This window comes from Atta colombica, unplaced genomic scaffold, assembly GCF_001594045.1.
Source record: "Atta colombica isolate Treedump-2 unplaced genomic scaffold, Acol1.0 scaffold140, whole genome shotgun sequence".
NCBI classification, from domain to species: domain Eukaryota; kingdom Metazoa; phylum Arthropoda; class Insecta; order Hymenoptera; family Formicidae; genus Atta; species Atta colombica.
The window spans coordinates 1,592,166-1,606,422 of record NW_017259229.1 but is presented as its reverse complement, the minus strand read 5'-3'; the positions used below and the strand labels follow the sequence as shown (position 1 = coordinate 1,606,422).

Genomic DNA, 14,257 nt, shown 5'->3' with positions numbered 1-14,257 from the left:
CGGCTACTTAACACGTCGCGTCGGACGAAGTTCTACGCGTCCGTCGCTGCTACCGTTCCGCGGCGTGGCGCGGCGTGGCGTGGCGTGGCGTGGCTCACGGCACCGTTTATCGCGCGGCTTGAACTCTTGGAGCGGTATTCGGCTGGCGCGACGCGGCACGTATCTACCATCGAGCACGGCAGGAACGAGGCTATTACGCGAGCGCGCATACATATCTACCCCGTAGCGAGGAAACGAGGCGATTCCGTGCTGGCGAGAGTGGGTGAGAGAGAAAGAGAGAGAAAGAGGCAGGGTGGTAAAGGGAGATAGCGAGAGATGGCGATGGAAAGAGGAAACGAGATGGCGTTGAAGCACGAGGGAGTAAGAGATAGGCAAGGGAGAAAAAGCGAGGCAACACGGGGTGTTGACTCCACCTCCGGACGATTTCGAGCGGTTCGTGCTTCCAGGATCAGCGGAAAGCCTCGCTAACGCGGCGGGATAAAGGCGAGAGTTCCTGGCGAGAGCGGCCGCCCGCTGAAACGAACGAAAAACAGACGGTATCCATCATTCCCAGCCAGCCAGCCAGCCAGCTAGCCAGCCTGCCTGGGCGACGGCCACTTTGACGACGACGATGACGACGACGACGACGACGACGACGACGACGACGACGACGGCGACGACGACGGCGACGACGACGGCGACGATGTCAAGAAAGAAGAAGAGGGAGAAGGAGAATCTAAAGGAGGAAAAAGCGATGGCAGTACCGAGATGAGCGCGAAGGCGTGGCGGAAATCACGTCGACGGCTTCATACGACAGGCGTCTTCAAGAGAAAGAGAGACGTTAACCCGCCGTTAAAGACCATCCCGTTTTTAGGACCGGAATCCAACTTAAAGTCCACGGCTGCGGAGTAAAGACTTTCTGATAGGAATACAAGTTTGATATTTCTTGTAAGAATAATTTCGATTTGTTATTCTACGAGTATTACATATCAAAGCGTACATAGCAAAACAGTAAGAAAATAGACGAGAAACATGAAGAACAATGAGTAATTATTGTAATTATTGTAAGTCAATTGAGTTTCGATGTCTCAATCACATTGCGATTTTATATCAAAATTATTTTTTAAATATTCGGAGTCAAATAGTTAATACTTGAAATTAATTTTCAACAAGGAAAACAATGATAAAAAGAAAAATCAAATCTTCCGAGTTATTTTAGTATGCTGACCAATTAACTGTATTCCCTTCTACCTCCTCCTCAAGACACGGAGGATCGCTAACCGCAGTTAGTGAACTCAGTAACCGACCCTAAAATTATCCCCGTAATTACGCGAAACTTAGCGATGGTCGTCATCGCCGTGAGCCAGAGAGAGGCGAGCGAGTTCTCGCCGGCATAATCAAAGGTAACCCGTTGGGGAAACTTCATGGACTCCATGACGATCTGTGACGTAAAGGTAAGCGCTCCAGAGGTGCTTCGAGATCAAATCGAAATTTCTCCGGACTTGACGAAACGTTGGATCGTCCCGTCCGTTGATCCATCTATCCATCCGTCGTCGTCCGATCCGTTCTAAATAGAACAGAACTCGAATAACGTATTCCACCGCCCACGTGACGCCACTGAATCCCGGTTGTCGCGCACGTGGGTAACGCCGTTTAGAGTGGCGTGGCACGAGTAATCGAGTTTCGGGGGCTCGCGCGCCGCGATCCGTTTGCCAGCCGGACCAAACCATCCCGACCTACCCCCAACCCTCCAACCCCTTCCGGGACTACCGCTCGCACGCTCTCCCGCAGCATCCCCCGCAGCTTGCCCCCGACGTGACCTCGGTTGAGCGATCAGTCGGCTGATTGGCGGCGCGGCGAAATGAACGAAACGAATACGTAGCGTCCCCTTCATACCCCCAACCTACCCCTGGCCGACCCGCGTGCAGCTCTCGCACGCTCAGCGTACACGAATGCGCTAAACTGATCGCACCGTATAGAATGCGCGAGCGGACCTATATTTGCGGTTGTATATCGCCGCCACTTTACAGGGTGTTTTCGACGACACGACCGTAGAAGTGATGTGTGCGTAAAGAGCGATTCAGGAATATCGCGCACTTTCTCGAAATTCCAGGTGTCGGAGGATGGATTGAGGTGAATAATATTTGCGCCTCGATGTTAAAACACTGATATTTTTAATCAGACAGATTGGGAACTTGTGCAGTAAAGAACGATTTTGTTAAAGTATTTAAAAATTTTGCCGAAAATAATTTTGTTGGATCATCAAAATAATTACGTAAGGATGGTCACTGGTATGTCAAAATTTTTTGCAACATTGCAACTCATCACGCTTGAGTTTTCTACAAATATTTTGATGGCCCAACAAAATTATTTTTCAGATCTGTATCTAGCTAAATTTTTAGAGATACTTCAATAAAGTTGTTTTAAACGTTAGTTTGAATAAAGTTTCAGTTTATTTTACAAAGAATGAATTAAAGAAATAAAAAATTTAACAAAATACGCACTATTGTAAAAGATTATATAATACATAAAGTCTTCTTTTTACAAGTAATTGATCTTTCGTTTTTTTGTCACAACATTTGTTATAATTAGAAACATTTGTTATATCGAAAAAATTGTAATATATATGATTTATGAATTCTCTACTTGAATTAACAATTAAAAGAATATCTATATGATAAATAAGAGAAGAAATACGAGAGAAATGGTTAGGGATAAGTTATTTCAGGTATCAAGTCAATTAATAATAATGAGTGCTCTATGTTAGTAGTTCTATACTGACACAGTAGTGCTAAAGACAAATATGAAAAATTAAAGGCGTTTTATGATGCGGTACGCAGACTAATTATGATTGCTCATAAAGTGCGGTAATGAAAGGATCGGCGCGATAGGCGTGACTATAAGGACTGACCCTGTATCCTTAATTATCGTGTTGGTCCTTTTTTCGAATCTTTCAGAAATGAGTCTGAATTATTTACAAGTCATTTCCTAAAAAAAAGATAAAATATAATAAGCACAATGAAAATAATAATCGCCTTAAAGTCTGGACTACTTCTAGTATCACAAAGAGCGTAAGGATTGAAATAATTGGCGTATTATAAGATACCGAAGCAAAATGAACAGAATCATTTCAAACTAACAAACAATATTTTCATTTATTATTGCTAAAAAATTGCCAAAGAAAAAAATTCGTTACTCTGCAAGTTTTCTTTAAAAATGATGTTTCGTTAGAAGATTAAGATAGCAGAACAATATATATATATATATATGTAACAGTGAAATTGTACAATACGTAAGAATTTGTTAATTTGTTAAATAAAATATACTACATCGTTAAATATCACGAAGCAAGGATAACTTAATTTCCTAAATTAGTAACATTTCATTTTTAATATTCATGTGTGTCAAAATGTAAATCAATTCATTTCTGTTGAATTACTTAGTTCAAAATAAACCACCACATCCATATTGACATAAACACTCAGTAAATAATAACCTAAATTTGAAATTAAATTTAATATGTTTTTTAAATTAAATTGTTTATCTCCATTGTTTTAATTAAATTAATCAACATTGAGTAGAAACAGTGATGACCTAGAAAATAGAAATGAAAATAGATTAAAAATAATTCAAATTAGATATAATTTAACATTATGGTTTTAATATTGCAAATCCATGTGTGTAAAAAGTGATTGTATGTGAATGATTGGTTTTTCATATAAAAGTAACATATTATAATGCATACAGAAATTTATACATTTCAATACAGAAAGAATATCTTCTTAGAGTTTACACTGAAAATATGATAGTCGTGGGACAACATTGTATTTGGAGGAATTTTAATGTAAATCTCATTCATTAATAAAACTACAATAAAATATAAAAGTGCATGGTAAAAATCTTTAAAATATTGTATTATACCACAACTATTATATTTTCAGGGTAAATTTTAAAAGAAAATTCTCTCCATGAACGTATAATACAGTTACTTTTGCATTAATCACACATATATGTATATTGTAATTATTTTTTACCCACTTGAATTTGCATTGAACAATGTGATGCAGTCGTCTCTCCCTCCTTCGAATTTTAATATTTTGTCTTACCAAACTGTTTCACGGAATTAGCAATTTTGGAACGTCCTGTATAGGTGTCGGTACTCAGTTATATCGCGCACGCGGCGGAACGTTTGAACGTGGCGAACGATGGCGGCGGGGGAGGGAGGGCTTCAGGGCCGTAGCCACGGGGAACGAGGCTAATTCAATGGATGCCTCCGACGCGGCTCGTGCCTCTCTATCTACGTATCCCACCCTCTCTTTCCTCACCCGCGACTCGACTCGTTGCGCGCACCATCCTCGCTCGCTCGCCGTAATTAATGAACGGCTCGACGCTGCACGGCACAAACAACCCCGGCAGTCGTCACCCCGTCCCCTTTTTCGTTTGTCTGACTTCCAACGCGGACGCGTAAGACGGAGACAAAAGCGATATGGATATATCCTTGAGAAAAAGGTAAAAATAATCGAAATGAAATCCACACTTCTATAGATAATGTTAAAAATAAAGAATCTTCTAATTGAGGGAGGTAATAATAGAATGTTTTATTTTTTTTTATCTTTTATCTCAAATCGTTTTTCACGCAGCGTGTATTTTACGAGTGTTTCTAAGACTTTTGCGACAACCAGTAGCACAACCGCATCTGATAACGAGGTGCGTGACATTCTCGAAGCGCGTTGTACAGCCGCGTACATTTCATTCGCGTATATATAATACGATACTTGCATAGGACGGCAACGTGTATTACGTGAACGTGCGAATACGTTTGCTTCTGAGAAGTAATAAAGGGAAAGGAAGGGAAACAGAGAGAACCATAGTTTATTATCGTTGTCATTATCTGGGATTTTTTAAATAAATATTAAAAAAGATAGTTGTGTCTTTTTATTTTATTTAGACTTGGCTTTGGAACAAGTAATATAAAACAAGAAGCCTCTTTACTTAAAGAAGTATAAGTTGCCTGAAAGCATACATTAAAAAAAAAAAAAAAAAAAAAAAAAAAACTGGGAACACACATATTTGCCGTTATAACGAAATGAAAGGAAATTTTGCTCAAATGCAAAAGACTAATTCTAACTATTATCCTGTGTTTTTACATATAATTTATTATTACTCCGTGTGCATTCAGATGATTTTACTCTGTACATGGATTCGCCAAATATAAATAAATACTGAGACATCTATGTACACGTAATGACAAGTTATATATATATAAAAAAAAAAAACCTAGGATAGGAGTTAGAATTAGTCTTTTGCTTTTGAGCAAAATTTCCTGTCGGCATTAAGCTGCTTATTCGGCAAACGGCAAAATATTAGTAAAAGGGTAACATTCCTGCAGAATCGTAATGCGAGCGGGAATTGGGATTGCAGAGTGGTGCATCGCGCGAATGCAGCACACGAGCAAGTCTGCGCTCTGCGATGCTCTCGGCTGCTATCGAGATGCGACGCGAAAGCCGGCTTCGCGCGCGCGACTTTTCTATCCGAAAATATTAATACGCGCCAGCGGAGCGTCGCATTGATACTCGCCAATGAGAAACGGCAGCATCGATTTTTGTCCTCGTCCCACTCCTCTCCCTTCGTGTTACGCTGTGTCGCAGTTGCGGATCCGAGGAAGCCAGACGCGAAATTCGACGCAGATGTGAAAAATTCTTATCTGAAAATAATAATTACAGGAAAGAATTATATATAGGATTTCCAAATTTAAGTAACAATTTAAGTAACATAATTAGAAGATTAAACTTTCTAGTGAGGAATCAATGAAACGATTAACACAATTTATGTAAGATACATGATTTGAATTTGGTTCAGTTTGTAGCTATAATATCTTCAGTCTTAAAATGTATTTAGAAAATGACCTTATATTCTTCATTATACAAGAATGATTTGAATCTTCGTGTTGAATTCAAGTCAGTCGCAGTAATAATTACACTGTGTGCGTAATTATTACTGACAGCGTAATAACGAAATTTCAATTCTTCTGTCTGTGTATGAGAACTCGGGAACTCGTATACCTACACACACAGAAAAATACATTCTATTCACAAGTAATAATTATTTGTTTCATCTGTTTCGAAAGTTCATATATCCGTAAATCTATCATAAGTTCATTATAAGCATCAAATTTATTCAAAATATATCCTAAATACATCGGTCAAAATTATTAAATTAAAAGAATTCGACTTGCTTATTATACAAAGTCACTTCTTCGATCAATTTTATAATATTCTTCAAAAGAAAATTAATTCTTATTTTGAGTACATAAAAAATTTTTTTTAAATTTATAATAAGTAAAATATTTTAAGATTATTATCAAAAAGATAGATCTTCGTTAAAAATAATCGTTGCTTAAAAGGAAGAAAACAAATTGAATAATCACTTTGGTTGACAATAGACTGATATTTTTCTGTGTTTTATATATCAAATTTTTGAACAGTAAACATTTTAATATTTTAGTGCAAATTTCATTATAATGCTACAAATCCCTATTCTTCCAACAACAAAGAACAGTTTTGTGGACTTTATCTCGTTTTCACTTTTACATTTTTAGCGAGAAGCACTATAGTAAAGAGATGAAAAATTATGCAAAAATTATGCAAAGACTAACCGTTAAAAAACGAGAATCTATTTTTTAAATCTTACAGTTTTTCATTTTTCTTTAAGATTAAAAATTTGTTATAGTACATTACTATTATTATTATTATTATTATTTATTGTGCTCTTTGCCTTAAAATATGACGCTGTTTCAGCGTCATTAATAGCTTTTCCGCTTTGTAAAGGTTAATCAATGGCAAGCTTCTTACAAAACTTCAAAAAATAGAGAAATGAAACGTGTAGAGTGCTCAAGTCTGCATCTGAAAAGATTTACTTGATTAAGCACAAGTCGATTTATGAGTGCGACAAGTCAAAGCGAAAAAAACATTCGTCGAGCTCGTTTCATTTCGCCGAGCACGTTAAGCACGTTCCAAGTCTCATATCTTATTTAATTATGAATCACGGGAATAAATCGTGTTCGCGGATGCTCATTAAAGCGGCAAGACTGTTGCGTGTATCAGACTGGCCGCATTAGCGACAAAGAATTCCCGAGACACCCGGTACTCTCGAAACGTATCTGATAACCGGAGGCATTACATTTCCAACGTGTATCGCGTCGCGCGAATGCTTGTGCGAGTAGCAGCCAGCTAGTACTTAGAGAACGGAGAGATGGAATAAAATCGTAAAGCCCGATTCAAACGAGACACTATTCCCAATACTTTGATCTTCTATACTTTGCGAAAATTTTCTCACGCAACGTACTTTTTAATAATATACATCTCTCAATAATTTATTTTATATTATTTCTATTTATATTAATTATATTTTAAGACAATAATTAAACAGAGGAAAAATTATTAATGAAATTAATAATTTTTCCTCTGTTTAATTATTCTTAGGAGAAACTAAGAGAGACATCAAGAAGTTCTGTTTAAAGTAGAACGTTCTCTCTATTTTTTTATTCTTTGATCTTTTAAGAAAATGATAAAATGTGTATTATAAATTCAACATATTAATAAATAAATGTAAATGAAGGGTTTTCCACAAATATCAAACAAATGTAAAAAGTTAAATTTTCAGAAAACAGAAATCGTTCATTATATAAATGATAATTTTTCTTCGTATATATATATATATATAATATATAATATAATACATATAAAAACAAAGTTTTAAGATATACATAATATTTTAATAATTAAAAAAAAATTCTTTTCAATTAAAAAATATAAATAAATAACCTGGACTTGTTTGATTCTTGCAAAAATGTTATATTTATTCTATTCTGTCGACAATTTTAAGGGAAATAATAATAGTGATAGCTTCTTCTCTGTTAAACAGGGTTAATACAAAACTAGAAATCAGAGAAATTGAAAAATGTCAGCGAAATCAGGGAATTTTGTAAAATTATCTGAAAAATTAATGTTCTTGGCTTTAAACAAGTTTAATGTACACACATCACATCTATGTAGTTTTGGAATAGTTAACAATTAAAAATGCAAACGGCGCGGCGCCAGCAGCACAAATAGTAATTTACATTTTTAAATTGATCTCTAAGCAGAATATTTATAGAATTTTAAACTGAGAAATTTGTGACAAACCCTGTTAAATTTTTCGATGCTTCAGCAAAACCGAGTTTTTTTCTGCAAGGATGTATTAGACAATTCCACACAGTCTGAATCGGGCTTTAGAATTGCTGCCGGGGATCACTACGGTCACGCTCGTGCAGCCGTACATTCAAGCGTCGCGCGCTGCGTGCTTGCGTAAGAGCCTTCGCGAGGAAGGCGAACCAGCGAGCATTTACGTGCGGCAATAACGTGCGGGGATATGTATAGCATTCGACGCAACGAGGCCTGATATTTTCCAAGAAACTCGAAGGCAGGCGGGCTGCCTCGCCTCCTGTATCGTAGGCAGCTCATTCGAGGGATTACGCGCGAAAATCGATCTCGCACGCGTTCATGAAATGGCGTCGGAAAGCCGTATTCGATTGCGAATAAAAAGAGGAAATCCCATGTGTTTCTCGAAACGCTTTCAAAAATTCGTCATAATATCGTTTTGAGTTAATCGATCGATCAAACGTGATCCGATAAAATTGGACTTGATCTTGTTTCTTTATCTCAAATTAAAATGATTAATTAAAAATATATACAAAAGGTATATGTTTATAATAATATTTAAAATATTTCTTAAGAATTATTGTTACCTCCACTGAGAAAAAAATTATCCAAAATTTCAATAAATATTTATTTGGTACAAAAAACATTAATTCGATTTAACAATCATTTCTTTTTATTAAAATAAATATTTATTTATTGTAAGTAAACGTTTAAAAGTTGGCAGTATTCAAATAAATATTTATTTAAATTTAGGCTATTTTTTTCTCAGTGTACGAAACTTAATTCACTGCTATAGTTACCCAAATCCGATTAACACTTTTGTATCGTCTCCCGAAAGGTATTAATAATTCGCCATATGTTGCACGACAAATGAATTATTTCCACGTGACGAGAAGCTGCGTAATACCGCGGTACAAGTGTGCCGGATATACGTTCGCGTAAACGCGAAAAACGGAAGAGCTACTGGCTACGCGTGATAACACGTACACACGTCGCATGCCCGTGGCGCACATTCCGGACGCGAGATCGACGTGGCTGGGACACCACGGGGAACCGGAGATATCGAGACTCGATATTCTGTTCAGAAAGAGAGGGAGAAATATACAGATGGAGAGACAGAGAGAGAATGTGTGTGTGTGAGAGAGAGAGAGAGAGAGAGAGAGAGAGAGAGAGAGAGAGAGAGAGAGAGAGACAGAGACGAAACGAGACGAGACGAGACGAGAGGCAGAGAGCCGTACGTGCCGTGTCTGTCGGTACGTCATGCACACGAAAACCCTCCACGAAAGACCTTAGCGTCACCCTTGGCGGGTATAAAACGTACGTGCCTCTCGGCAAAGATCGCCGCGAAGTCATCTCTTTGCGCCTTTCTTTTCATATATCCGTAAAAGCGTCGAGTGTCATGAAACGACCTTTCGGGAGGGGAAAAAAAAGTGTAAGCGGCGATTTATTAATTTTTACGAAATTTATGTAGGGAAAAATGTATATATGTAAGAAAATTTTTTGCAGCAAAACGCTAAAATGAGAAAAGAAACATTGCGTTCAATGTATATATATATATATTTTTTTTTTTTTTTCAGAAATTGTTATATTATTTAAATACGAATATGTTATATTATTTAAATACGAAAATTGCAATTATTGCATTATTCCTGCGATGACCATGTGACTAATATATCTGTACTTATATTTAGTATTTGACACATGAAATTGTCATATGGCGAGCGTACCGCGATCGCGCGATTCATAGAGTATTCATTGTACTCGTTATGGTCGTTCCATAAATCTTTGCACTTTCGGCATGCTACTGCTTAATGGTGAAACATACAAAGCTTGTGAAACTAACGTATTCCATTATATCTCTAGATTGCATAACATTATGGCATTATACACCTCGCGTTTTCCGCAAAGATAATTATTTTATCCTTTTTGGTGACATTACTCCATTTCTTGATCCGTCTCGAGAGTTAAAATTAGTCACGTAGTAATAATAACTAAATAACAGTAATTCACACAAATATCGAAGATTTATTTTTAGAAATCGAGTTCCGATATCTTTATTTTTATATTGGTGTAACTGCGTAAATATAAATAAAAAATAAATCAAATATCTAAAGACTTGGAGAAATTAAATTTAAATAAAAAACACAAGTAGGGCAATGAACCAAGCACAATACTATATTACATTTAACATATTGACAAAATTAAATACAAAATCAAATTCATGCGTAAAAATATAATTTATCATAATCTTAACAGAGTACATATCACAGTTCAATTCAGAAATTACCAATTCAAGTAAGAAATTACTAGTCTGGACAGAGACGTATCTTGTGAAGCCAACTGCCAAACTGTTGGGATTAATAGTTCTCCATAGACTATGTCAGTTCTCCGCTATCACACATCCAATACTCGCTAGGATAGAGAAGGTCCGGCGATGACGAGGTCTGTCGATGTCAGGGGATTGAGCTCTCGAACTGCCGAGCTGTCGGAGAAGATGGAGGGTAAAAGGAGAGAGCGAGAGAGAGAGAGAAAACGCTTCTCATGACTTTTTCTTTATCGCGGCAGCGCCGCTCGTCGTTCGAAGTTTACGAGGTAGGGCGGCTCTCTCGCTCGTGGGTATCGCCGCCGGGTTTCGGGGGCAGGGGACTAGTGCGGGCGGCGGTTATTAATAACGCCGCGATAAACCCGGGGTTAAGCCCCGCGGGGATGACGGCCTTTGGCAAAAAGCGGAGAGAGAGCTCGTCGCCCCCGCACCTTTATCCTCCCGTCTCTTTCCTCCGCTACCCCTTTCGTTCCTCTCTCTCTCTCTCTCTCTCTCTCTCTCTCTCTCTCTCTCTCTTTCTCTCTCTCTATCTATCTCTATCTATCTTTCTCTTTCGATGAGAGAACGAGGGCTTTGAGCCGAGGGTGCAGTTGAGAAAGGACGACGAAGGGGTAGAGGATGAAGAGGGTGGATGGAGTGGAGGAGTCTCGTCCGGACGTTTATCGAGGAGCGTATATCTCGGGAAAGGAAGCAAGGAAGCGGAGATCCTCTCTCTTTCTCTCTCTTCTACTTCTTTGCTCTCTCTCTCTCTCTCTCTCTCTCTCTCTCTCTCTCTCTCTCTTTCTCTATTTCTAACCATTTTTTCCAGCCGTCACCGCCCTGTGATCTTCTTTCACCTTCTCTTATCCACCCTCACTCTCATCCTTGCGTGAAGTAATGCTCAGATATGACTTGTTCAGACATGAGGACTCGTGGATTCTAAAAAGAATTATCAGAATATCGAGAATAATGATTGACTTAATATAATCGTTTAATCTGTGAGTAATTCAGTCGCATCTCCCGCGAAGTATTTTAGTAAAAAAATATACTTATTCTTCTATATTTACCTCAATCTTTATTTTTTAATCGATATCTGAAATACTGTTTACATTTTTCTTTTAATGAGCGATATTCTTAGGATTTTCTAATAAAGTGAATTGGAAGTTTTTCTTTTTTTCTTTTGAGACATATCTTTTTTTTTTATTTATGTTATTTTTAGTAATTTTTAGTTCAGTATTTATATTTATCATATTACACTGTGTTATTATTTTATTTTTCGACGATATTAATATATAATATTTTTGAAAAATATATTTGATAATATTTAAATTCACACAATAAATTAAAGAAATAACAAAGATTACTCAATCTCATTTTTTTGTTATTCAAGTTATATTTTATATAAGATATATCGATTAACATTGTTTACATTGTAGGTAGATAGATTAAAAATAAACTCCTTTCCTAATCGCATGCTGAAACAAAAGAAACATTTAATAAAATCAGAGATAATTATAAATTTTTTGATTGTGGCATGCATATAAATTATTTTGCTTAGACATTATCCTTCCCCCCAAATCGAATGGCGTAGACATACCGATATTCACGTCAAACAGACTCGAATGGCTGATTGGGGACGACGATAAATGAGCCGCGCTATACTATTCACCGGATATTATTCATAATATGACGCAGCTGCGTTTCCTTCGCGCGTTACCGGGTCGCGCGCATTATACCCCGTTAAGTTTCCTGAGGGTTGTGCGGAATAACGAAGAACTCCGCGTGCGCGTGTGGATGTCTCGAGAAGCGGAGATTACTCGAGGGAAAAGCAAACAGACGTGTCTTCCGCGTCCTTTCCGCCTCGAGTATAAAACAAAGACTCGCACCTCCCGTCCGAGTCTCGCGGACCTTAAACTTTGTTTAACTTGCCGAAGAATAAACATACCGCGTTGATTAATTGTTCCATGTGATCGCAAGTATATCAAAAAGTGATTACAGCGAAGGAACAAGCCGAGTCTATGACTCTTCCATAAGTTTTTTTTTAACAAAGTTTTTTTGAAATGTGAAGTTAAAGAATGCATCTCTGAAGTTATACAGGATTGCCACAAAGCTGAAAATCAGGGAAAAATTAGGGAATTTTAGAGTGAAAAATTTGTGACAATCCAGCTATCAGACATCAATGTTTATCTTCTGCGAGAAATCTATTGTTATTGAAAAAAAATCATACGACTCCAAATAAATAGTCAAACGAGTTCGATTGACGAGGATTTAAGGAAGAGTAGTCGTAATCGAATAAGTTTGTGCAGTTGCAAAGACCGCAATTATATAGGCGAGATGAAACGTGTCGCTTTTTTTAACGAGCGTGAACGGTTGGAAGTAAATCGCGGGAACCAGCCGCCTCAACGACCACGAAGTCGTCAGGCATTCGCCAGGGATTTAATTGAATAAAATGACGAGCCTCGACTCCCGAGTCGCGATTATTAATGCGGCTGTCCGCTTACTTCTCACACCAACAACCGTGAAAAGTAATGTCAACTTTTTTTTCATTTCCCGCCAAGTGATTCGTCTCATCTTTGTACATGCGTACTCTACATGTAGATGCTAACTCGCAATTTGTACCTTCCGAATGAAGGAGAATTCGCAAAAAGTTTGTACGCTTGTTCAGTAATTTGGATAGAATAATAAGAAATTTTTTGATGATCTGACACTCGTGTGAAGTTGAACCTTCAATTTTTGAAAAAAAAAAAAAAAAAAAAAAGATGATAATTAGTGCGCGTATTCAGGGAGACGTTATAACATTGAAAGAAAAGATTGATTGCTGAAGCAAATTAGATGGTTAAATATGGCATAGCATTTCTAATTGACTGCAGCAATCAATTTTTGTTTACATTAGCCAATCGAAATCCTATACTAACATTGCGAATAGGCTAACACAACCAACAATTGGCTGCAGCAATCAAAAATTGGCTGTTGCAATCAATTAAAAATGCTATGCCACATTTTACCATCTAATTTGTTGCAGCAGTCAATTTTTTTTTTCAGTATATTTTTGTCATTCTTTGTTAGATGTAAAACAAAGACAGAATGATACAAATAGCACAGGCGATCATATGATTTTGAGTACAATAAATTGCGATTTAAATTTATCTACCTGAATCGATCGTCTTTAAAATTGTAATTGTTGATAACCTTTTAACTAAAGCGTGTAAATGAAAAATAGATTTGTTTCGGAATGTGCAAACGAAAATCTATCGATGCGAATGTGTATATAGTAAAATGCGATTTGAATCTATCTGAGTCGATTGTCCTCGAAACTTTAATTGTTAATAACTTTTTAACTAAATCGTGCAAACAAAAAATCGACTTTCGGAATGTGCAAACGAAAATCTATTGATTGGTTATTTCAATCTAGTTTCTTTATAGAATTTGAGTTGATATCGTACTTCTTGCAGCATGTAGTTAGCTCCCCGACAATTTATTTGTTTATATATAACTGTTTAAATGTATGCAAACGAAAAATCGACTTGTTTCGGAATGTGCAAACGAAAATCTATTGATTGAGACTAATTAAATTAATTTTCTCGTGGTTGAAAGACTAGTATAAAATTAGACTCTAAACTTGTTTTTTTAATAACTTTTTCACCAGAAGTGTGCAACGAAAATTCGAAATGTGCATACATGTGCAAACGATGAGCAATCTAATGAGCTATAAACTGTTAATTTTTTCAAAAAGTGTCAGAGCCAACATTACACGAGTTAATGTAACTTAATATAAAAT

The 14,257-nt window shown here is 36.9% G+C and overlaps 1 pseudogene; it reads left to right on the top strand.

The window, feature by feature from the left end:
• LOC108684824 overlaps nucleotides 1-751 on the top strand; it is a 2,379-nt pseudogene extending 1,628 nt beyond the window's left edge.
• The last annotated feature ends 13,506 nt before the right edge of the window (nucleotides 752-14,257 follow it).